Raw genomic sequence first — 26,258 nt, forward strand, 5'->3', positions numbered from 1 at the left:
TATTATTTTCTAGTGGAGTAAGGGAAACAGAATATGAACTTTTAAAAATCTATCTTGTTTGTAGTTAATAATTAGCCTTATTTATAATTAGGAGATTCTGATCTACTGAGTTCTCTACATGATTACAAATTCAAGAAGTTTGACCCTCTCTATTGCTGTACAAATAAATTGATGTCCACATTGAGAGGTTCTGGTCCCTCTCCCCAGTTAGTAGTGTCCATAGCCTTCATTTCTCACACTTCAGGAGCATGAGAAAAAGTGTTGACTCAAATAGTGATCTGCAATTTTGCACTCTGTTACCCCTTGTGCTGCTTCAGATTATCTGAAAAAATTTCCAACAGCTACCACAAGGAATTCCTATCTTTTTTTTGGGAGGGAAGGGTCTATAGGGTGTTCAGTGTTTCACTACTAGATTGGACTCCTAGTGATCCGCCTGTTTACAGCCTCCCAAGAGCTGGGATTACAGGCATGGGCCACCACACCCCACTGGTGGGGCCGTCACTGCAGGCCCGGGGAAGAATTTCTATCTTTGTCTTAACTTTCTCAGTATGTTTTCATTGGTCATTAGCAATTTTTTAATCTTTCCATTTCAACAACCCCTAGCTTTGATTGCATATCCTTGCTCCTGCATTGTACTGTATCTTTTTAAATTCCATTTTCCTTTCTCCTCTTCCTTATTTGTATTTATAAAAAGTACTCTTGATAAAACTTTGCTTTTAGTCAGAAGTGTTTGTGGGGGCCAGCAAGATAGCTCAGCAGTCTAAAGTGGCTGCTTCAGCAAGCTTAGGCAGGCACAGGAGACCTTGGTTGGTTTACCAATTTTGGACAATACAGCAAGACGTAGAAAGAGAAGGAGAAGGAGGAGAGAGGAAGGAAGAGAAAGAAAGGGCCGGCCAAATAGCTCAGCGGATTAAAGCCTCTGCTTAGGCAGACATAGGGGCAAGGTTTGATCCAAGGCCTGCTGGCCCCTCCCCCGCCTCTAGGGCGCAATGAGACGGGATTGAGACTGGGGGTGGTGTTGCACACCTGTAATTCCAGCACTTGGGAGGCTGTAAACACGAGTCTGCTCCGCAGTGAGACCCTTTACACCCTGCCTTAAAAAAAAAAAAAAGGAGTTCGAGAAAGAAAGGAGAGAAACAGTAAGGGGGAAGAAGAGGAAGAGCAGGAGGATGAGAAGGAAGAGGAGGAGGAGAAAGAGGAGGACAACGACAAGGGGAGGAGAATGGAATACTTGTTATCAATTATCAATCTCCACTACAAGCAGAAATTTTTGTTTTGGGATGAAATCATAGGTTATTAATTTTAATCTTGGCTAGGTATGACCAAGGACAGTCAGCTTTACTTCTAGGGATTAAAATGACAGAATTAAACTAGTTTCTACAATGTCAAAGCCATTTCCATTGTAATTCCATTACAATGGAATTCACTGGAATAAGTACTCAATTTTGTAAATGGTTTTGTTTTAACCTGGTAAAACTGTATTGTCAAAATATCTGTACCGTTATAATTTCTTGCATTAGAAGAAACATGTTTCAATTAACATGTTTTATTAAGTTTAATTTAATTTTTGAACCACAACCCACATGTAACTCTATTCTTTTATGTCTGATTTACAAGCTACGGCATTTAGAGTATGGAGCTCTATATTTGCCCAAGATTTTTAATATAGTTCTTTACTCTTATTTCCCAGAGAGATAGGCTAGTAATGAAAGATGAGGAAATTGACCCTTGAATTTGGTTTTCATGACCAGGAATATCACAATATTAATTCTTGAATTAGAAGTGTAGATCAGACAGTTTCTAAGGTCCGCTTTATTTAAAAAAAATGTGTGGGAAACCTGTGACTGGTATCTAGTTTATAATAGTGTCAGCCATACTCTTCAGTTTTTATTCTTCTGCTGAGTTAAGCTTCTATTCCCTCTTACCCAGCCTATTTGCCTCAAGTTTCCGGCTACGCTCCGGGGGTGGGACCTTCCTCTGTTGCCTAGATACCTGCTGACGTCAAGAGCCAAGAATTCTTCATTCCTACACCCTTTATATACCCAGCACCTCGCCTGAATAAATGAGACTTGATCAGAACTTGTCTTGTCTCCATTCTTTGTGTCTCCTGTCCCTTCTCATTCCCACTCCCCCTCTAGGGTCCTCGTTGACTAACAAACGGGTCGGGGCAAGTGGCGCCCAACGTGGGGCTCAAGAACGGGGGAATTCGTGAGGGATGCCATTTGTGAAGTGTGCGAAAGTTAAGATAGAGGATCATCAATGTGGGAACCTGCTGCGTTTTCCAGGCCTCGGTAAGTGAACAGTGATTATGGGTCAGGAAATAAGCCAGCATGCAATATTTGTTGAAAGTTTAAGTAAGGCTTTAAAGGCACAAGGAGTAAAGGTTAAAATTAAGGATTTGTGTCACTATTTGGAATATATTAAACAACTTTGCCCATGGTTCCCTATCAAAGGAACTATTGATCAGAGGCAATGGAAAAGGGTTGGTGATGCCCTTAAGGCTTATTATGAGACTTTTGGACCTGAAAAGGTTCCAGTCATGGCTTTTTCCTACTGGAATTTAATAGATAAAATCTTATCCCAGAGACACTATGACCCGGTTGTTGCTAATGTGATAAAAAAGGGTGAAAATATACTACAGGGAGAAAAAGGCAAAACTCATCCTAAAGGACAAAAGGAACAAAACAAACAGACACAAAAAATAGAGGGGAAGGGCTGGGGAGATGGCTCAGTAGAAAAAACACTTGTCTGGCAAGTGCAAGGGTCTGAGTTCAATCCCCAGTTCCGAAAAAAAAAAAAAAAAAAATAGAGGGAAAGATCTTATGTCTTTTGATAGCTATGATGAAGGAGATAATGAGAAACAAAAAGGGAACAAAGAGCCCTCTAGGGGCGCCCGCCCTCCCATTAGGGAGCAAAGCCTTGAAAGTGAAACTAAGAAACTAGAGCCAACTGATTCAGAATTACAGCCTGAGGAGAAAATTTACCCCTTTGATTTAGAAGGAACTATGCTCAAAGTTAAAAATATATATCCCGAACTACCAAAACCTCTTCAAGTTGGAGGTGATTATAATGAAGTTGATCGGGATGAACTAGCAGAGGAAGCCGCTCGTGTCATGACCGAGACGGGCCGCCCGAAGTTCAGCGCCATATAGCACTGATCCCTGCACGCCTCCTTCGGCGTGTTTGACTTCTGACCCCAGAAAAGAATTAAAAAGTAAAATTAAACTTCTCAAAGAACAGATAAAATTAGAAAAAGAGCACCAAGACCTCATAATCCAATTAAAAAGATTAAAAACAGGGAAACCCAAAAGTGAAAGTACACCTGGAACAAAGGCCCCCTGTGCTCCAAAACCATCCATGAGGGGCGCTATCCTCAAACACTCCCTCCTATTAGACCCGACTGTGGATCTAGACAAAGCAGAGGTATTTCCGGTATCAGAAACAACAGGCACTCAAGGGCAGATTTGGCGCCATTACACTGGTTTTGATTTTAAAGTTTTAAAAGAACTAAAAACAGCGGTTGTCCAATACAGAGCCATGGCTCCATACACCACAGTCATTTTAGAAACTGTGGCTGACAATTGGCTTACTCCCGAGGACTGGCAGGCATTAGCCAGAGCCACCCTCTCCAGGGGAGATTATCTCCTATGGAAATCAGAGCATATGGAAAACTGCAAAGATACTGCCAATCAAAATGCACAAGCTGACAGTAGATGGAATTTTGATATGTTAACAGGAAGCAGTAATTATGTCATCAAGGATGCACAAATGCGGTACGACGCAGGTCTCTATGCTCAAATCCAAGCAGCTGCCACTAAGGCATGGAGGAAACTGCCCACTAAAGGGGATGTAAGTTCCTCCCTCACTAACATTCAACAAGGGCTGGACGAGCCTTTTGCAGAATTTGTCCACCGCTTGCTTACTGCAGCTGGGAGGATCTTTGGCAACGCTGATGCAGGTACAGATTTTGTTAAACAATTGGCTTTTGAAAATGCTAATGCTGCCTGCCAGGCTGCCATTAGACCCTACAAAAAGAAAGCTGATTTGACAGGCTATATATAGGCCTCTGTTCTGACATTGGGTCTGCTTATCAACAAGGTCTAGCTATGGCTGCTGCCCTTCAGGGATACACAGTTAAACAATTTTTATCTCAATGAAACAAAATCAAGTGTTTTAACTGTGGAGAGGCTGGCCATTATACAAAAAATTGTAAAAAGAACACAAAAACTAGCTCCAAACACCAGGCACCAGGATTATGTTCCAGGTGTAAAAGAAAAAAACACTGAGCTAAGGAGTGTAAGTCTAAAAAGGATGCAGATGATAAGGATCTGCCTCTGCTGCAGGGAAACGGGAACAGGGGCCAGCCCCAGGCCCCTAAACTCAAGCAAATCTTTGGGGCAGTCAGTTTTGTTCCATCAGACAACAATCCATTTCAGGGCTCCTCAGAGCCACAGCTAAAAACACAGGATTGGGCCTCAGTTCCACCACCCACACGGTATTAACTCCTGATATGGGGATACAAGCCCTCCCCACTGAGGTTTTTCGCCCACTACCCAAAGATATGTTTGGCCTTATAGTGGGGCACAGTAGCTCAACACTTAATGGGCTACAGGTTTTCCCTAGAGTCATAGATAATGATTTTGAGGGAGAAATAAAAGTCATGACATTGGCATCTTCTCCTAAAAACATCAATACCATTAAAACTGGACAGAGATTTGCCCAGTTATTACTTCTACCTCTAATTTCTACCTCTAATAAAATAGTGTCAAAACAGGGGTGACAGGGGCCTTGGATTATCAGATGTTTATTGGACCAAAGTTATATCAGCTCAGTAACCCCTCATGTCTTTGTGGCTGGATGACAAAGAATTCTCAGGGTTAATAGACACAGGTACAGATGTCACAATCATTAAAAAGAAAGATTGGCCTGCCACCTGGCCTCTAGATGCCACCATAACCCACTTAAAGGGAATAGGTCAAAGCCAAAATCCTGAAAAAAGTTCAAAACTCTTAAACTGGAGGGACCACAAAGGAAATCAGGGCACCATACAGCCTTACGTCATAGCAGGAATGCAGAGATCTGCTGTCCCAATTGGGACTGATTATGGGTAGCCCTAATGCTGTTGTCACTGCCCAGATGTTAAAAAGTGGATATTTACCAGGTCAAGGCTTAGAAAAAAATAATACAGGGATATTGGAGCCTATAAAAGCCACACCCAATACAAACAGAGCAGGATTAGGCTACTTTACTTAGGGGCTGTTGATACTCCTGTGGACCATACAGAGAAGATCATGTGGCTCTCTGAAGAACCTGTATGGGTAGATCAATGACACCTCTCTTCTAAAAAATTATTGGCTGCACAACAGCTGATACAGGAGCAGCTTGATGCTGGCCATATCATCCCCAGTAAGTCTCCCTGGAATACCCCTATCTTTGTCATTAAAAAAAAGGTCAGGCAAATGGCGACTGCTGCAAGACCTTAGAGCAGTAAATAAGACCATGGTCTTAATGGGAGCCTTACAGCCAGGTCTCCCTTCACTTATTGCCATACCCCTAGGTTAATTTAAGGTTATTATAGATTTTAAAGATTGCCTTTTTACTATTCCTTTGCATCCAGATGATCAAAAACGTTTTGCTTTCACCCGGCCTGCTATTAATTTTAGAGAACCTATAAAAAGATTTCAGTGGTGTGTCCTACCACAAGGCATGGCCAACGGTCCTACCTTGTGTCAGACCTTTGTTGCTCCAGCCATACAGTCAGTGAGAGATCATTGGCCAAGCATGTACATCATTCATTGCATAGATGATATACTGATAACTAAAAAAATTGGTAATAAAGTCTTTTTTTTTTTTTTAAATTTTTTTATTTATTTGAGAGAGAGAGAGAGAGAGAGAGAGAGAGAGAGAGAGAGAGAGGTGTGTGTGTGTGTGTGTGGCCAGCTCAGCCCACCAGGGGGCGGGGCTGGCTGGCATGTGGTGCTGGGGGATTGAACCGCGGTCCCTGATGCTTTGCCAAGCTAGTTCCAAGTAGGTGCTTTAGACCACTGAGCCATCTCTCCAGCCCGGTAATAAAGTCTTGAGGTGTTTTGATGAGCTACATATTGCCCTACAAAACAAGGGTCTAGAAATAGCCCCTGATAAAATACAACTTACAGATCCATATACGTACTTAGGATTTCAGATGAGGGGGCCTCAAGTCTCCTCACAAAGGCTACAATTAAGGCTAGATACACTCAAAACCTTAAATGATTTTCAAAAGCTCCTTGGAGATATAAACTGGCTCATGCCTTATTTAAAGCTTAGTAAGGGTGAGCTAAAACCCCTTTATAACATACGCATGGTGATGCTAACCCCACATCCCCCTGCAAGCTCATGCCGCAGGGAAGACAGGCTATACGCATAGTAAAACAAGCCATTCATTCTCAGACTGTTACCTTCATTGACTGTGATACACCTTTAAAGTTTATTATATGCAAAACAGCTCTCTCTCTCCCACCGCTGTTTTTTTTGGCAAACTGCACCCTTAATGTGGGTTCATTTACCAGCCACACACAAAAAGGTCATTCAGCCATATTATCAAGCTGTATCCAACCGTATAATCTCAGGTAGAGAACAAGAGAGATGTTATTTTGGGAAGGAACCAGACATAATTATACAACCTTATATCAAAGAACAGATCAACTGGCTTAGGCAAACTACTGAGTTTTGACCCATCACTTTGGCCTCTTACATAGGCCTCATCGATAATCCTTACCCTCTGGATAAGCTCATTGACTTTGCTAACAGACATGAGTTTGTTTTCCCTGCCATTACCGCATTTAAACCCTTAGACAATGGCTTGGTAGTATTTACTGATGTTTCCTCTACGGGTATAGCTGCCTACACACATCAAGATAAAACAATAGCCTTCCCAACAAATGGCGCATCTGCCCAATTAACAGAATTACAAGCTGTCATTGCAGTTTTCTCTGCATTTCCTTCTCAGCCCCTTAATATTTATGCAGACAGTACATATATTGCATACTCGGTTCCACTATTAGAGACAGCTGGCCAAATCAAAACTGCCTCCAATGCTGGAGAGCTATTCAGACAATTAAAAAAAATCAATAAGCAAAAGAACTCATCCATTTTTCCTGGGACACCTACGTGCCCACTCTGGGCTCCCAGGACCCCTGGCCAAGGGAAATCAAAAAACTGATCTGGCCACCCAGCCACAGACTTCACCTCATATATTATTTGGCATTTGTATTGACAACACTGTTGATAAAATTGCCCTAGCACAAAACACACATAGCTTACATCACCTTAATGCTCAAACCCTCTGACTTATGTACAAAATTACAAGAGAACAAGCCAGACAAATAGTTAAAAATTGCCCTTCTTGTGCCACACATCTTCCAGTCCCACATCTTAGGGTCAACTCTAGAGGCCTAATACCTAATGCACTTTGGCAAATGGACATCATTCACCTTTCTGAGTTCAACAACCTCAAATACGTACATGTAATTGTGGATACCTTTAGTGGTTTTATTTACGCTTCCCTCCAAACTGGCGAAGCCACCAAACATGTAATCAGTCATATGCTAGCTGCCTTGACAGTCCTAGGATGCCCACAACAATTAAAAACTGATACTGGCCCAGGCTATGTTAGTTCCGCCTTTACCCAATTCTGCAGGTGCCTCAATATTCAACATATAAAAGGCATACCTTATAATCCTCAAGGCCAAGGGATAGTTAAAGGAACACATCTCTCCTAAAAACTTACCATTGATAAAATAAAAAAAGGGGGATTGGTACCCCACTAGGAAGTCACCCAGACATATCTTATCTCATTCCTTATTCATCCTCAATTTTTTAAATTTGGATGCCAATGGACAATGTGCAGCCACTCGTTTTCAGCACACAGAAACACAAAAGCAACTTGCCTCAGTATTATGGAGAGACCCCTTAGCACATTCATGGCACAGTCCAGATCCGGTCCTAATTTGGGACCGGGGATCAGTATGTATCTATTCTAAAGAAATGAAATCTGCAGGATGGCTGCCAGAACATTTGGTCAAACAAACTGGCCAGACCCAATACATAGCAGACAACCTCACGGATGATTCCAGGGGCGAAAGCGTGCCCTGAGAAAATTCTCCTCTTTTTACTTTCAGATCATGAAATTGAAGGTCTGGATCCTGCTATTGGGAATACTGCAAACCTGGCCATGGGTCCTTGGAGGCGGCTTCCAGGAGGTTAACCCTCAAGAATTATTAAGAATATTATATGGCTGTCCATGTGAATGCCGAGGAGGTACTCTCAAGACTAAACCACCGCCTTCTCCCAATGCACTGACTGTGACAATAAAGTAGGCTTCCTCATGGTTGAGTCCAAGATAGCAAGAGGATATACACAAAATTGAAAATGCTACAATACACCTCATATAATACCAAACATTAAGGGCAGACCAGGGCCTTACCCTAAAAAATGCACCTCCTTCCAAGCTGAGATGCACTCCTCCTGCTATGACTCAGTACAGGAATGCACAGCCACTAATGGACAGACTTATTTTACTGCCATCTTTCAGAGGACTTACTCTGGTACCACCGGAGGTGACTGGGCTAATACTCCTACTCTGCTTGGCCCTAAATATGCCCAGGCTTCATGCTCTGGCACCCCTGGACAGTCGGTCTGCTGGAACAAGTTTCGCCCAATACATGTTTCTGATGGCGGTGGGCCTCAAGATACTGTTAGAGAGTTACAAATCCAAAAACACCTGGAGCAAGTTATGGAACAGATGTTCCCTAAGATAAACTATCATCCCCTAGCACTCCACAAGTCACGAGGGGTGGATTTGGATGCTCAGACTTCAGATATCCTAGAGGATACACACAAGGCCCTTAATGTTTCCAGCTCAAGCTTAGCCCAAGACTGTTGGCTGTGCATGACCCTAGGCACTCCTATGCCACTCTCTCTCCCTTCTAATCTTACCTCACAAGATATCAGAAGCTCCAAAAGCACAAATTGTAGTGCTAGCCTCCCTTTTAGGGTCCAACCTGTAACCTTCAAAAATTCTTCCTGTGTGCAGAGGAGCTTCCACAATGATAGCTTCATTGTTGATGTTGGATTTGTTACTTTCACCAGCTATAATCAAATAGTTAACTACAGCAGCCCTATTTGCCCAAAAAAGGGACATGTGTTTGTGTGTGGGTAAGTTTAGCCTTCACATATTTACCTACCAACTGGACAGGACTATGTGTCATGGCAATTGTATTGCCTGATATAGATGTCATCTCTGGTAATGATCCCGTACCCCTTCCCAGCTTAGATTATGCTGTGGGCTGCACAAAGAGGGCCATCCAGTTCATCCCTTTATTAGTGGGGCTAGGAGTCACGGCAGCCATGAGGACAAGCACAGCAGGGTTGGGAGTAGCAGTACATTCCTATACCAAATTATCTAATCAGCTGATTGATGATGTTCAAACACTGTCTGGTACTATCCAAGATATCCAAGACCAGATAGATTCATTAGCAGAAGTAGTCTTGCAAAATAGGAGGGGCTTCTAACAGCAGAGCAGGGAGGGATCTTCTTGGCTTTACAGGAACGCTGCTGCTTCTACACAAACAAGTCCGGTATTGTTTGAGACAAATAAAGAGATTTCAAGAAGATCTTATAAAGAGAAAAAGAGAGCTATTTAAAAATCCTTTCTGGAACGCATAAAATGGAATACTACCCTATCTCCTTTCCCTGTTAGGACCCTTGGTTGGGCTGTTGATACTTTTGACCATAGGACTGTGTCTCTTCAACAGGCTGATGACATTTGTTAAGCAACAACTTGATGTCATAAAAATACAGCTATACAGGTCCATTACCTCAGGCTTGAGGTGGTCGATAAAAAAAAACTATATCTAGCTCAAGAGAGAGCGCTATGACGATGCCCTAACCGGGTAACGTGGTTTTCTCACCTTGGTGCTATGGACTGGATAGCCAAAGACAGGCAACTAGAAGCTCACACGCATTACTGACCATCACCTAAGACAGGAACTGGGCCTTCTGTTGCCCTGCCTTCCTATGACAAAAAAGGTCTGGTTCAGTCCCGTGTGAAAGCATCTTGACCCAAGACAGGCACAGTCCCCTCAAGGAGTGATGACCTTTAAAATTTTAAAGAAAAAAGGGGACCTGTGGGAAACCTGTGACTGGTATCTATTTTATAATAGTGTCAGTCATACTCTTTAAGTTTTTATTCTTCTGCTGAGTTAAGCTTCTGTTCCCTCTTACCCCACCTATTTGCCCTAAGTCTCCTGCTATGCTCTGGGGGTGGGACCTTCCTCTGTTGCCTAGATACCTGCTGATGTCAAGAGCCAAGAATCCTTCATTCCTGCACCCTTTATATAGCCAGCACCTCACCTGAATAAATGAGACTTGATCAGAACTTGTCTCCATTTCTTGTGTCTCCTATCCCTTCTCATCCCCACTCCCCCTCTAGGGTTCTCGCTGACTAACCCATGGGTTGGGACAAAAATGTATTTAGGACAGGGTGTAGAGGGTCTCACTGCATAGATTAGACTTATAGTGACCCTCCTGTTTACAGCTTCCCAAGCGCTGGGATTACAGACACACACCATCATGCCCAGTTTCAATCGCCATCTCAGTGCGCCCCAGGGTTGGGGCCAGCATGGCATACCAGGAATCGAACCTCTAGACCCTAAGCAGGTGCTTTAATCTGCTGAGCTATCTGGCCAGCCCCTAATGTCCCTTTTTAACCTTAGATTTGTATGAGAGCAAAATGAAAGTGAAAGCATTATGCAGCTTCAATACTGGATCAAACCCAGCAGGAACAAACTAGTTGCACATAATAAATTGTTCCAATGAGATTTTTTGGGTGTGTGCAATTGTTTAAATCTTCTGAAGTTGCAAGTCTTCTAGATCCTATGGTGAGGTTTTTGGGGTTTTTTTTTTTTTTTTTTTTTTTTTTTTTTTTTTTTTTTTTTTTTTTTTTTTTTTTGGTCTGATATGCTAACTTGTACCCTATGTCTGACATTACTGAAATTTTCACATGAGAGAGATTCACCAGAGGATAAAATAATTCATTTTGAGAAATGTCTTTTTTTAAAAAAAAAACCATAAATTACTGGCACTTCTGGTTATTTCAGAATGAAGTTCTTCCCAATCCAGTGATAGGTCAGAGAACTCTGCACTACTTTCTCCTCTGCTTCAAAGAATCTTGCTTGACTTTCATCCTGAGGGGGCCCAATGAATTCCCAGAGGATTTCTTGCTTCATTTCTGCTCACTTAGAAGCCCCTGAGCTCTGAAATATGCTTCACTGGTTTATGCCATCTCCACGAGTAACCACCTCAGGGTTGGGGAACTAGCACAGCGGGACAAGTGCCTGTCTAACAAGTACAAGGTCCTGAGTTCGATCCCTGGTTCTTCCTCGGCGAAAAGAAATAACCACCTCTTCTGAATTTAGCAGTTCCTTTCTCTTATCTTTTGGCCCAACAGTTCCAGATCCACAAGTCACTCACCTAAATAGATTCATAATGATCTTACAAAGACCAGAGGTAAACATTTCAACTATTTAGCAGTCACCACTACTTGAACATTAGCAGACCAGATTTTCTTTTTTTTCCCTTGTCAATGTAAATCACATAATTTTCCCAAAGCTTATCTCTTAGAAGTGTGCATGTGGCTACTGTCCCACGTGACACTAGAAAGACATACTTAAGATCCAGGTTAATGACAATGGCAAGGAGTGAGCTGGCTTGGAAGCGCAACACACAGAAATTATGAACACATCTTCAGTGTTGGAAATTGCTTACTTCAGAACATTTATATCTGGTATTTGATGGGTTTGACAGTGGCCAACAAGCATGATATGTTCCTTAGTACTTTTACGAAAACACTCTAACAACCCATAATGTTTTCTCCCCTCCCCCCTTTTTTTTTCTTCTATTTATGGATTTGATACAGGGTCTCACTATGCAGCTAGGACTTGTAGTAATCCTCTGGTCTTCATCCTCCCCAGTGCTAGGATTACAGGCATGTGCCATCATGTCTAGAGTCGGTCACTGGCTCAATGTACCCCAGGGGGGAGGCATGGCGTGGTACGCGAGACCCACGATCGAACCCTGGTCCCTGCGCTTGCCAAAGCAGGTGCTTAGTCCACTAAGCTATCTCTCCAGGCCCACGTTTGCTAAATAAATCCTAATTACAGATTCTCATAGTGTCTAAGAGAGCCTAGTTCTGCCAAAGAAATGTTTAATACGATGAAAAGTAAAACTCCCTGAAAGTCTGTAAGAACTCGATAACCTCAGTCTGTCTCTTCATGCATGTAAAACTGTTTACGAGAGATGTCATCATTAATATATTTTATTAAAATACATTACAATGCATATCTGAAGGCTTCACACAGGATTAAAATACATCAAGTTTATTTTAAGATTAATCTAGCAAGGAGTATTGTCATTGTGAAAGATGAGTAGAACTGAGTTCTATTTTAATGTTTTATGAAAACATTATTAAAAAATCCATCATTACTTGCATTCTCCCTCAAGTCGCTTAGCTCTGTTAAAATACATTAAGCTTACTTTAAAATCAATAAAATATTTTAAAATGTTTCTTCCTGGTACCAAGCAAAAAAGGATATATTTATTTTAATCTCCCTTAAATGTCAATACCTAATCCATCATTTTGGTTTACATACTCCCCAAAAATATTTTTGTTGAACAAAGCAGCACTTCAAAGTGCAAGTGTCAATTATTCCCATGCTCAGCTCTACTTGAATTTTTTTTTCCTGTATTTTAGGGAAGGGTCTACAGAGTGTTCAGGGTCTCACTACTAGATTGGACTTGTAGTGATTCTCCTGTTTACAGCCTCCCAAGTGCTGGGATTACAGGCGCGCGCCACCATGCCCAGTCTCAATCGGCATCTCAGCACATTCTGGGAGTGGGGCCAGCATGGTACGCTGGGGATGAAACCTGGCTGCTGCTCTACTTGAATTTTGTGTTTTCTTATTTATATAGATCAGAAGTGGTAACATTTTCTGTAACTTGTTGTAAAGATCCAAAGTGAGCCAGAAACCAGAAAACCACAGGACTGCAAAATTTCATAAATACTATGATTCTAGTCAGATGAATTCAGGTTGAAAGTAATCAAAATCCTAGAAACAAGAGTTGAAAAGACACTTGTGGAGCATGGCCAGGAGGAGCAAAGGGGAATCAGTGTTTAAAATACACAAAGTTTCAGTTTTGGAGGAAGAAACATTTGTAGAGATCTGATGTCCAAAGGTGTAAATATAGTTAGCACTAGTAGACCATCAATTTGAAATGGTTAACATATTACACTGTTTAATGTTATATATTTTTTTATCTCATTTTGAAACAAAAGGAAGAAAAACACTACAGGAAGTAAATATGGCTGCTCCTCTATCAGTAGGATCTCATTTTTTTTTCCTTCTAGGTTTTGCTTATTGATTCCGTCCTTGCTGTACACTCCACCAACTCATTCCTTCTTCTCTTCCTCTTATCATGAACTGGCTCCATTCCATGCATTGTTTTGGCTTCTAATATCTATTCTTATTTGTAGTACTATTTGTTGTCCTTTCTCTGAAGTTTTATTTATTTATTTATTTATTTATTTTGGTGGAACCAGGGATTGAACTCAGGCCCTTGTGCTTGCCAGGGAAGCATTTATTCTACTGAGCCATCTCCCCAGCCCTTCTCTGAAGTTTTAAACTCTAGTTGTTTTCTTTTCCTTCTTACAATCTTGTTTTACCCAGTACAATCTAAGAGTGATAACATTTACTGCTGTTAGTACCTTTCTACTAGTACACATATTGGTGGTTATTTATGAAATAAATAGACTTGACTTAGTGTCAACCCTAATTCAGTAACAGTATTTAGGTGAACAATCATTGTTGGCCATCCTTCAAACAGTGAAGGAAAATGTTTTTCTTACATAAATTGTCACTTCAAAAGCTGCATTTTTTGGGGCCAGCCTGATAGCTCAGTGGATTAAAGTGCCTGCTTAGGCAGATGTAGGTACCAGGCTTTGATCTCCAGGGTGCTGTGCCAGCCTCGCCTCTGAGGTGTGTTGAGAGGATGAATGAGACTGGGCGTGGTGGCACACACCTGTAATCCCAGCACTTGGAGGGCAGAAAATAGGAGGATCACTATGAGTCTGATCTGGATAGTGAAACCCTGTAGACTCTGTACTAAATACATTTTTAAAAATCTGCATTTTTAATTTTTATCTGATTGAATTTTATCAGGCTGAGTTCACTTGTTTTTAATCTTGTTATTCTTTGGCTTTCCTTTAGTGAATTTTATTTGTTAGAATATTTTCCAACTCAGTTTTTTCTGCAAGTAAATGTTTTCATCTTCTTCCCCAAATAAATGGAGACTTGCTGTGTTGTCCAGAATGGCTTTGAACTCCTGAAGCACAGAAATCATCTTGCCTCAGCTTCTTGAGGAGCTGAGACAAAATAGGCAGGTGTACCATCCTGGCTTTCTTATATCTACCTACGGGAAAATCTTGCTTTCCCTTTAGCATTGAAGAATTGTCAGGATGATTTCCAAAATTATTTTAGCATTCAATGTGGGTCACAATTATTCACAAAACAATATCCTTGGGAAGAGGTTAGTAGTGACCTCTTGTATAAACATCATAGCTAACAGTGCTGAGCTCATCACCATGAATAAGTAAATTATATGCTATTCAAATGTAATTTCCAATTGTCCAAATTATGGATTTTCTCATAAAGAATCATGAAATCTTACTTTCATTTTGTGCTCATTGAATTATATTTTACACTCTGTGGGACCTACGAATTCTACATAGGTTTACTCTTTCTTTCACTTGCATATATTAACATAATAAATGTATCTGTTTATAGATTAAGGGTGCATTGCTGTTAATCTGGGTAAAGCAGAGATTTTTCACTGTATTTTATCTTAAGCCAGTTATTGACCAATCACAGTCTCTCTTTATCCACACCAAAGCCCTCCATAAAAATGTAATCGATTTTAGTGGATCTGTAAGTGTCATATAAATGTGCTCTTTTTTAATTTTTATAAGTATTTTGAAAGTTTAGCTATCTGGGAGAAGAAAATTATAAGGTTCCAAGACACATATTGTAATTAGATTTGTTAACTTGAACAAATCATTTAACCTCTGCATCTCATTTATATATTTGCAAAATTAACCTCAGTAAGACTCCCTGTTGACCTTTCCAATAAGCAAAATGACAAAATTCTTTGGTTTTCACAGATCATTTCCAGTTTTTACTACAAATTATTAAATTCAATCCAATTTATTAAACCATCAATTTTCATTCTGACCCAAAGACTGAATACTTTCATACTTTCATTCACTGGAATCTAGTAGAACATTAAACTAAATCCTTTATTCTCTTGTTCATTCTAATGGTTAATGTCAAAGACAAAAACCAGTCCACTTTGGAACTCAATTTAAAACACTACCTCCACGAGGTGAATCATTGGGAATGTTCTCTAAATAAGCTTTGACAGGGTGTGAGACTGCTTTTCTATCTGCTCACCTGTCTCTTTAAACTTCATCCTCTGTTAGATATTAATACTGATATTCACCTGGCAGACCTGAGTTTTAACTTGGTTTATTTTTATAGGTATTTAACACACTTTGTCTTTCAACAACTATTGCTGCCTGGTACCCTAGACAAGTAATGAAAACATGAAGACGCATAATATAATGTGCACTTTGCTTACTAACAGACCTTTACCACTGAATAAATGCAGCACACGCGGATGAGCAAACTGCATCTTTAAAACTTTGCTGATGACCTGCCATTCTAAATATCGTATTTTATTTGCTTTGATCTGTAGTGTTCCTTCCCCCTTGGTCTCTCTAAATGAGGTTCAAATTTCACGGTGGTCTCACAGGCAATTTCCCATGGTTTCTTGCAAACCCTGGAGCTCCAAACATTATTAAGATTTTTCCATATATATTATAAAGTGTCGTGCAGTATAACAGTGCATCTTCATAATGTTGTTATGCCAAATCTGCAGGTGATAGAAACAATAAAAGAGAAGCCAAGCAAGGGTTCTCAGTACATTTTAGCAAATGATTTCTGACCACTTTGACAGTTCAATAAAGTTGGAAGAAATGTGATCAGTGTCTCCTCACACCGTCTTACCCATTCCCTTTTCTGTGAGAGTGAGTGAACATAGGAGAGACACGGCTGAGCATCTTTATCTGCTTTCTACACTTTCCTACGTCAATTTGATCTAATATACAAAGACATTAAAGAAAACTTGGAAAATAAACAAGAGGATTGACCATTGTGTTTTGGTCATTTGTCATTTAGAGGTTCCTTATATTCATAATTATATTTTAAAATAGATTTTTTATTCTTTATTAATTCTTGGCCCAATCCTAATAAGCTGATAAACAAAATATAAAAATCCTTCAACGGATTCAGAATTAAATATCCTGTCATTTTAAGAATATGAGCCATGAGTGGCAGTACCTGCATAAAATCCCAGCACTCAGGGGGCTGAGGCAGGAAGATTAGCAGTTAGCAGCTAGGCTGGGCTACATGGTGAGTTCAAGACGATCCTGAATTACATAGTGAGACCCTGCCTCAAAAAAAAAATTAAAATAAAAAAAATACATGTGCCAATTTGTTTCACAAGTTCATCTTGTTCATTGAAAAGGAAAGTTTTGTGTCACTATCTGTTTTGTTTCAGTAAGAATCATTTGGTTTATGTCTTATATGAATGAACTACTTTGAAGATAAAGACATACACAGTACTATTGCTATTCTTTTAAAAAATTCATAATGTAAGAAATCCCAGCAAACATACTTTCCCCAAAAAATTATAAGAATTTTTATCATCATTTGCCTAACACTTTGTGACAATACCAAGCTCATGTATTAACTCTACTAGTAGGAATTAGATTTGATGTGTTTAATACAATCAGATCACCTCATTGATATATACATTTATTTCCTTAAAATTAGCTTAAAAAGTTTTACAGCTATGACTTGGAAATCATTCCATATTCTTGTCACTGCATAGCCTTTATCTCTTGCTTATTTCAAGACTAATTTCTTAATATATGACATTAATTTTGTATAGAGCTTTTAGAAACAATTATATGAAACTTCATTATATTTCTTGACACAATTTTCCTAGATTTTTTTTGTATGTTATCTCAGAACTATATTATATTTTGAGTAGTTGATTACAGTTTTTCCAAAAACATTTCAGTAACTCTTCAAAACTTACTTTCATTTGATTCTGTGTATAACTTTTGTATAAGCATAAATATTTTGGGACAAATAACAGAGTTTAAGGGGACTCGGAGTTTCTGTAAAAACATTTTATTTATTCATTTGTTTTATTATTTTTTAAAAATAATTTTATTGAGGAACAAATAGCAATGGGACAGTTTCAAAACTGATTACTAGCACAGTTTCAATAATTAATACATTGCATATTGTTGTCTTAGTGGTTATTCATTGTACAAGATGTAGACATGATATCCTGTTCACAAACACTATTAGAACAAATCTCTTTATTTATTGAATTAAGAGAATGCACCTGTATATCTATCCTAACTGTTTTGAATATACAGATACAAAATGGTTGTTCATTTATATCCCCCTTTTTTGTTTAGTTTTGTCAGAGAAGGGTATTACATTGTCATTTAAAATTTGTAGATGCATTAATTCAGCAAAATATTCCAATATAGTCCAGTAGTCCACAAATCCTTTTGATTATTTTTATTTCATTGTTAAATACACTATGGAGTTCAAGTTCCTCCTCCTTTTGCCTTCAGCTCCAGCTTTCTATTGGACACCATCTGCATCCCTATATACCCATGATATGGAGGACCATTTCATTTTCTTCTATTTCCATGAACATGGATCGTGTTTACTCTAATTAGAATAAAATGCAATTTTGGAACCAAATATCAATGTATATTTAAAATTTATTTTACTTAGAGAGAAATTACAAAATTATTTGTTCCCAAACTACTGTTGATAACTTAAGTTAGATGACACAATTAAAATATCTGCATCACAATACGAAAAACACAACGTCATACTTTTAAAATATACTTTTAAGGATAGATATGCAGAGCAGGTTACCAGGTGTTACTTGTAAACTACCTTGTAATTGAAGTAAAAGTTTTGTAGAATGTCACAGGGAGACACATGTAGACATTTAAGAGAACCTCTTTTTAATGTACTTCTTGGGCCTGAATGTAAATTTCCTATGATTCGCTTAATGCGCTAAGGCATTTTTGTCATGCAATTTTTCTTATTTACTTCCTAGAATGGTAATATTTAGCCAGTGGTAGGGATTTCTCTCCTTAAACCCTCACTTTCCCCTAAAGGCCTATCTTCCATTGAATTTTTATTTCTGTGCTTTTCCTTTACCAGGTCTTGACTCTTCGTCCTCATCTAATTCCACCAGTAGAGTCACAGATCATCCTCAGCCCGTGAATCTGCCTTGCTTTTGTTTCTGGTTATAACCAAAGAAGTGCTGAGTTAGGAACTTTGTTAGTTGTGGTCATAATACATTCACTCAAGCCTCTGCCTCAGCCCGGATCAATGAGGTACAACTTGATAATAAGCAAGCAAGCAAGCAGAAAGTGGTACCAATCTCAAATTCAAAAAGCAAATGTAACTTTATTTTTGCTATCTCTGTGCTGAAAATTGTAGGTTTCAGTTTTGTCTATGGCTAAATATTCTAGGTTAAAATCAAAGGCTTCTAGAATGAAGGTACAGAAAATTGTAATCTTAGGCCTTCACAAATTTATGAGTAATTTCTTTCAGACTTCTTATACTTACAACAGAAGAACTGTCACCAAAAAGTTATGAATCCAAAAAAAGATAGCTCACCTGTAATTTTCCAGCTCAATGCTTGGCAATAGAGGAAGGGCTGGTGGAAAGCTGTTTCCTATTAACTAGAGCAAGGTTTTGTTCTATGTATAAATCTAAAATTTCTAATATGTGTATCTTTCCATTTCTATTAAAATAATGTTAGAAAAAAATGTCAGAAGACTTACACACAGCAATTAGTCAAGAAAAAGATATAAGAAGATATCCAAATCAGAAAGGAAGTAGTGAAATTACCTTTGGCAACACATGACTTGATCTCACCTGTGGAAAAACTTCAAAACTTGATAAGATACAGCAAAAAATAAAAAATTATGTTAGAGATAATAAAAAAATTAATGAAACATTTAGGATGCAAAATCAACATGCAAAAATATACTAGATTTCTACACACTAGTAAATAGTAGACTGTCTGAAAAGAAAGTTGAGAAAATAATCTGATTTACAACAGCCTCAATAAATAAAATGCCAAGGAATAAAGTTAACTAGTAAACTTAAAGGGTTCTACAATGAAAAGAACAAAAAAAAAAAAGGCTAAAAAATTAAAAACAAAAATAGAAAGATATCCCATTTTTATATACTGGAAGCCTTCACATTGCTAAAATTTCTATCTTCTTCAAAGCTACTTACAGAGTCTATGCAATCTCTATCAAAACTTCAGTAGTTATTGTTCTGTAGACATAAAAACAATTCAAAACTTCCTATGAAACTACAAAGGATTGAAGAGAGTCTTATGAAAGAATAGTAAAACAGGAAGCCTTACAGTTTTCATATATCCTAATGTCAAAACATGTAACTAAGCTATAATTCAACCCATGTGGCACTGTCAGAAAGACAAATAAAGAATTATGGAATAGGATAGAAATAAACCTACGGATACAGTCACCCAATCTACAACATTGTCCATGCCATCATTTATTTAATTTTATCTATTTATATTGATTGATTGTGTGTGCCAAGCATGTTGTGAGATTTTGGAGCTAAGTTTACAGAAACTAGCTTTCTCATTGGCAGCTGCCAAATTAGAGCTTTCCTTAAGACAGAGACTAAGCAAACAAATACTATTGTGATTAATGCCACTCCTGAGAGAAGATGAAAAGACTCTAATTTGACATATGTCATAGCCATTAGCTCCAGGAATGATCAGAAAATATTTAAGTTATTAAGCTAAAAACTCTTATATTTTTCTGATTATTGCCATAGCCACCCTGAATTTGGCATCTTCAAAATAAGGCTGAACTTTTAAGAATAGGATATTCTGAGCTGGGTGTGCTCGGTGCTTCCCTGTAATCCCAGCACTTGGGAGCCTGAGGCAGGAGGATTACCATCAGTTCCAGGCCACCCTGGGCTACAAAGTGAGACTGAATTAAAAAAAAAAAAAAAGAATGGGGTGTTCTTTTGGGATGTCTGCCTATTGTACTTTGCCTATTTTTTTTCGTGATAAATCCATTTTCAGCACCTAGAGATAAAGCAGTGATGGAGGGACCCCAGAGTCCAGTACGTTAGCATCATAAAACTGAATTGAGACAGTGTGATGCTAAAAAGTTCAGATTACTGTGACTAAAAAAAGGCTTGGAAATTCCAGCTGTGTGCAGAAGCTGATGGAGAGATGCTAAAAGGGTCTGGGAGCTTCTCTCTTTGCCTAGGCCTGCCTGGAGCACAGTTTCTTTCATCATGATAAATTTTGGAAGAGTGTAAGTGTTGGCTTAAATGTCACAAACTCATCTAATAGCTCTTATTGAATAATTATTTCTTTATTTGATAGAGACAGTCCTCCTTTAATAAGCAAGTTCTGTTCCTGAGACTAGGTTATGAAATGAATTGGTTACTTATTTGAGGAACTGCACACAGTGCCCACATTACAATATTCAGAACAACAACAACAACAACAAAAAAAAATGGTCCAAGGAAACTCCAACTTGATGACTTTGCTTTTATTTGCATAACATTTACATGTATCACTATAATGTATAGTGGATTATAAAAGTACAGTGCTGTGCTGTACAGTGCAATCCGCAAAAATACAATACTTTTTTTGGTACTAAGACTTGAATTCACGACCTTGCTCTTGTCAGGCAGGCAGTATGCTGCTGAACTATAGTCTCAGCCCCAAAATAAAATTGTTTATAAACCAGGTGTACTATACAAAAAATTAAATCTATTTATAAGACTGAGGTCCTATAAATAAGAGGTATAGAACTGTAAGAAAACCAAAACACAGAATATAAGTTTCAATGGTAGATCATGAGTCCAAATAGCATGGTTGGGCACTGGCCTCACCCCTGGGGCGTGGAGACCTCAACTGGAACTGGGCGTGGTGGCACACACCTGTAATCCTAGTGCTTGGGAGGCTGAAAACAGGAGGATCACTAAGAGTCCAATCTGTGTAATGAGACCCTGTACTAAATAAATTTTAAAAAGCATAAAAAAAAAACAAAAAAAAAAAAAAAAAATGGGGAGGTGCCGGGGAGATGGCTCAGTAGAATATGCGCTTCCCCGGCAAGCACAAGGGCCTGAGTTCAATCCCCAGTTCCGACCCCCCCCCAAAAAAAAAAGAAACAGAAAAAGAAAAGAAGCAAATAGTATACTTGGGTCCTCAATTTGAATAGTCATTAAACAGGCAGATTACTGAATGAGGAAATCTGTATAAGACACCACAGTATCAAATTAGTTCAATGAGAGACTGGGTGTGGTGGCACACAGGTGTGGTCCCAGCCCGTGGGAGGCTTAAACAGGTGGGTCACTATGAATCTAATCTAGTAGTGAGACCCTGAACACCCTATAGACCCTTCCCTAAAAATTAAAAAAAAAAAAAAATTCAGTGAACGTGATCTCCTTTCCAAAGAAGACATGTTCTCTAATAACTTTTACAATATAATACAGCAGCAACCAACAAATCATCACATCAGATGGATTCAGGCAACATTATTCCCTCTTATGTTAGAAAAGGAAGGGATGAAAATTATTCAGAAAATCCAGGATATTTTATGATACATCAATGATAGAGAAAGAGCTCATCAATAATCACAACTGCAAATCAGATGCAATCCAGATAGGATTTTAGCAAATCAATAAAGCATTTATGCCTCTTTTTCCTCCCCTTCCCTGTCTTGGCATCTTTGTGCCGTTCATGTAGTTTTGAAGCTTACATGGATCACACACTTGCTATGCCCGAAAGCTGCACTGTGAATGTGCAATTCTGGCTCACTGGGGAAAATAAAATCCTACTAATAAGATATCACAGAAACATGAACCTACGTGACTCTGCAAAAATCAACAGAAATGCCGAATATCCATGAAAGTGAAAATGGGGGCATTAAAGCCACTTAGCCTTTTACCCCGAGTGCCACTCAGATGTCCTGCTGGCTAGCACACTGACGACCACCCTGAGCCGAGCTGCCCCAGGCATCGTGTCAACAGGTCAGTCTTGTACGAAATCAATCTGATAAAATTGCCATTTTAACATTTCCTGCTATAAAAATTAATGAAAAAAAGGCAATGTTTGGTCAGTCTGTATTTAAATAATTGGACTGGTAGGTGGTAAAGGGAGCTTTTGTTCACCTCTGCAGTAAATAACTTGGAGGACAGAAAGACATAAAACATGCAGAGCATGGACAGGAGCATAAGACAAAAATAAAAACATAAAATGATCAAAGGGCCAAGAATAGCGATGAAAATTAATTGTTCATTCTTTCCTGTGGTTCAGAAGTTTATATATAACCCTTGAGAAAATATGTGTACCCATTTGATATCGGACATTTCTACATATCAAAAGCTTTCAAATATAACATCATTTTAATGAATTGATTTATATCTGAAAATTGAACTTCGAAGGAATCACTTTTATTTTCACCTCAGGCACTGTTGGAGGCAAATACTCCTTAGAAGAGAGCCCAATATAAAAGGGTGCTGATAAACTTTTCTGGCGCTTTGGCATAGCTATTCTGGATGCATCATATGTGAACTATAGATCTTCTCAGAGTTCCAAACATTCCTTTCTCCATTAAAACAGGCAAATCATGCACATTTTAGATGTCGAGGCAAAAATGACAGGTAGCTTACTTTTTCCTCATATCAGATGTTATAAAAGTAGTACATATTTTGAAGACATCTGTATTTTCCAAAATACCGTGTCTATTTCTGCAACATGCTTAGTGAGTGAGCTAAAAATATGACATGCTACCAGTATTCTTCATTTAACCAGTGAGTTCCATTCCTGTGACAGGGTTATTGAGTGAACTGGTCACTAGATGAAGAATTGCATATAGTGTGTGTGTGTGTGTGTGTGTGTGTGTGTGTGTGTGTGACAATATTCAGAGCAAAGAAATGGTCAGAGGAAATCCTAACTTGATGCCTTTGCCTTTGTGTGCATAACATGTACTACTATCATATATCCCAGTACATACGGGGCCGAGGAGATAGCTTAGCAGTCTAAGTGCCTGCCTGGCAAGTACAAGGACCCGAGTTCCAACCCCTGAACCACAGGCCAAGCCAGCCCCTGAATCTAGGGTGCACCCTACTGGCCACAAAAACTGGGTGAGCTGTGCATGCTTGTAATCCCAGTGCTGGGGAGGCTGAGACAGGAGGATCATTATTAGTCTGAGCTGCACAGAGAGACCCTGTGCCAGATAAATAAATAAATAAACAAACAAATAAATATATAACTTTAAAAAATAATTGATACCTCCAATCTCTACTAAAGAGTTAATACTTAATTTTTTGAAAGGCATAGTTAGTGCTTAATTATTTTTCTGTTTTTAAAAAATTTTGGCCAGTTTTTCATGCTTAGATCTGGTAATCTGAACAACTAATTTCAAGACAACAATAGGCAATGTAACCAGCATTGTTGAATGCCTATTGTCTTGTTTAGTGAAAAGCTGAGTCATTTCTAATGTTTTATTTACTATTTTTTTCTCCTTAAAAAATTCCTATGTAAACAAAACAAAAAAAATGAAAGCATGATGCTAAGATAAAATAATAATTTTCACCAGTTGTGGTTGCTTCCTGGACAGTAGTCCCACAAGACTCTCATGGTAGCTTTTTGAAAATTATTGCTTTTTCTCTGTGGCAGTTTCCAGAATCCTAGTGCAGTGCCTTTTCAGTCTGTAATTTATGATTTACAGGTAGGTAACTATGAATAATTTTCTTTTTCATTTGTGTATTCAACAGTTTAGATGAACCTAATTTTGCAACATTTCTCTTTTGTTCTACATTATGGTTTGGAGTCTTTTATATATAGTTCTAATAAATATTAAATTAATAAAGTTCCTTACATCCTTACAATATATATATTTTTTTGTTGTTGTTGATACAGGGCTATGCATCTTGGAGTCAGTGATCCTCTTGTCTCAGTTCCTCAGCACTGGGATTACAGACATGAGCCACCATGCCAGGTTTTGGGGGCTAGCTTGGTGCCCATGGCCGACACAGCATGAGATACTGGGGATCAAACCTGGGTCCTTGTGCTTGCGAGGTAGTTGCTTAGATCACTGAGCTATGGTTCCAGGCCTCCTTACAATATTTTACTCTAATTTATTCAAGTTGTATGAACTGCAACTCACATGTAACTCTGGGTTCAAGGGTTGGTTTGTAGGTAAATTATACAAAACCTCAAGATCCACTCCCCAAATCCTCCACCTCCACTGTTACCACATTTTGAGATGCAAATTACTATTCTGGCTGTGAGCTCCACCCTCATTATTAAATTGCAACAGAACAGACTGCATTCAATTGCAAGTAACAGAAATAAAAGAAAATCCATTCTAACATCTCTTAAATGGTGGTAGCTTTCCCTTTAAAAAAAAAAAAAAAAAAAAAAAAACTGTACCAACTCTCTAAAACAGATATTCTATGAAACAATCATGGCCCATAATTTGTTCTTTATTCTTTTCCTATTCTCTAATTTATAGCTTTTATTTTTAATGTCAGTCATTTCATTTCCCTAAGTCTCCCTTTAAATAAAGGAGATCAGGGCAGGCCAAACTGCTCAGGGGATTAAAGTGCCTGCAAACAGACACAGGGGCTGGGTGTTCGGATCCTTGGGAGGCCTGCTGTGCTGGCCCTGTCCCCGGGGCACTCTGAGACAGCAACTGAGGCTGGCCATGGTGCTGCAAGCCTTTAATCTCAGTTCTTGGGAGGCTATAAAAAGACGGATCACTATAAGTCTGATCTAGTATTGAGACTCTGAACACCCTGAGACACTTCCCTAAAATACAGATAATAATAATGATAATAATAATAATAATGATAAATACAGGAGATCAAAGGTGGTAGAAGGCAGAAAGGTGGAAGAGCGGTGTCAGCTGAGCCTACCACCTTTAAGCCCTTTGCTAAAGCCCCCGCTCATCCACTTTGCTCCTATCTCAGAGGTCAGCGATGACCGACCTGACCATCCTTTTACACAACAGGGTAGGATGTCTCAGTACTTCTCCCTGGCAGCTTAAAGTTTTGCTCCACAGCATGGAGAGATTTTCCTCTCTTCAGAGCTCTGTTACTCTTTGTCTTCTTCAAAACAAATAATAAACATTGTTTTCATTGTTATGCTTGCGTAGAAGTAGCTCAAGATGAAAATGTTCTAATATGCATTTAACTCAGTCTTATTGCGCCAGTCAATTCAAAACCACCATTCTCTCAGAAACAATCCTTTCAGATATGTTGTTCCACTGGAGCTAGGATTAAGGTTAATTATTTGATTTAGCTAGCTTTCTTTGGGATTCTTTAGAAAATTTGGTTGGAAGGGATCTGAAACATCAATTAATTCAACATATTTTTTCTCATACCTTGCTGGACAGAAGACATGAAAGTTCAAGGGGCTTTTCTAAAATTGTAGCCGTTCATAAACCTACTTTAGGGACGCTCTGTCCAGGCCTGTCTCCCACGCTTCAAGTTAGCTCTCCCTTTCTTTTGCAATTATGTTACAGAGCTGCTTGGGGCTAGGGCTCCGACTTTAAGCACTTACGTAGTTCTTTTTCAGAACGTGGAGCTTTCATTTCATAGATACTCAATTCATCCTTAGGATCAATTTCTTAGAGCTCAAAGTCCCCAGGATAAATATTTCACGCAGAGTATGAAAATCATCATATAGACCCTAATCATCTGAAAACAACTTTGATTTTATGGGATAAGGCACAACAAATAGAATTTAACGATTATTTTATCTAGTCTGAAACAAATGTAATCTTATACATTTTTATTTATCTTTCATATATTTTGCTCCTAGGCCTTTTGGTTAAGATCAAGTAGGTATCTCAAAAGCAGTAAAGGTATCAATGAATCTTTTAAATGCTAATTTACCTATGTAGAAATAAAGACCCTAGCAATGCACAGAGGATTACAGTACTTTTTTCAATGAAGTGAAGTTGTAGGATTTTTTTGTTTTTTGACTACAG

This window comes from Octodon degus, unplaced genomic scaffold (genome assembly GCF_000260255.1).
Source record: "Octodon degus isolate 3935 unplaced genomic scaffold, OctDeg1.0 scaffold00056, whole genome shotgun sequence".
NCBI lineage: Eukaryota > Metazoa > Chordata > Mammalia > Rodentia > Octodontidae > Octodon > Octodon degus.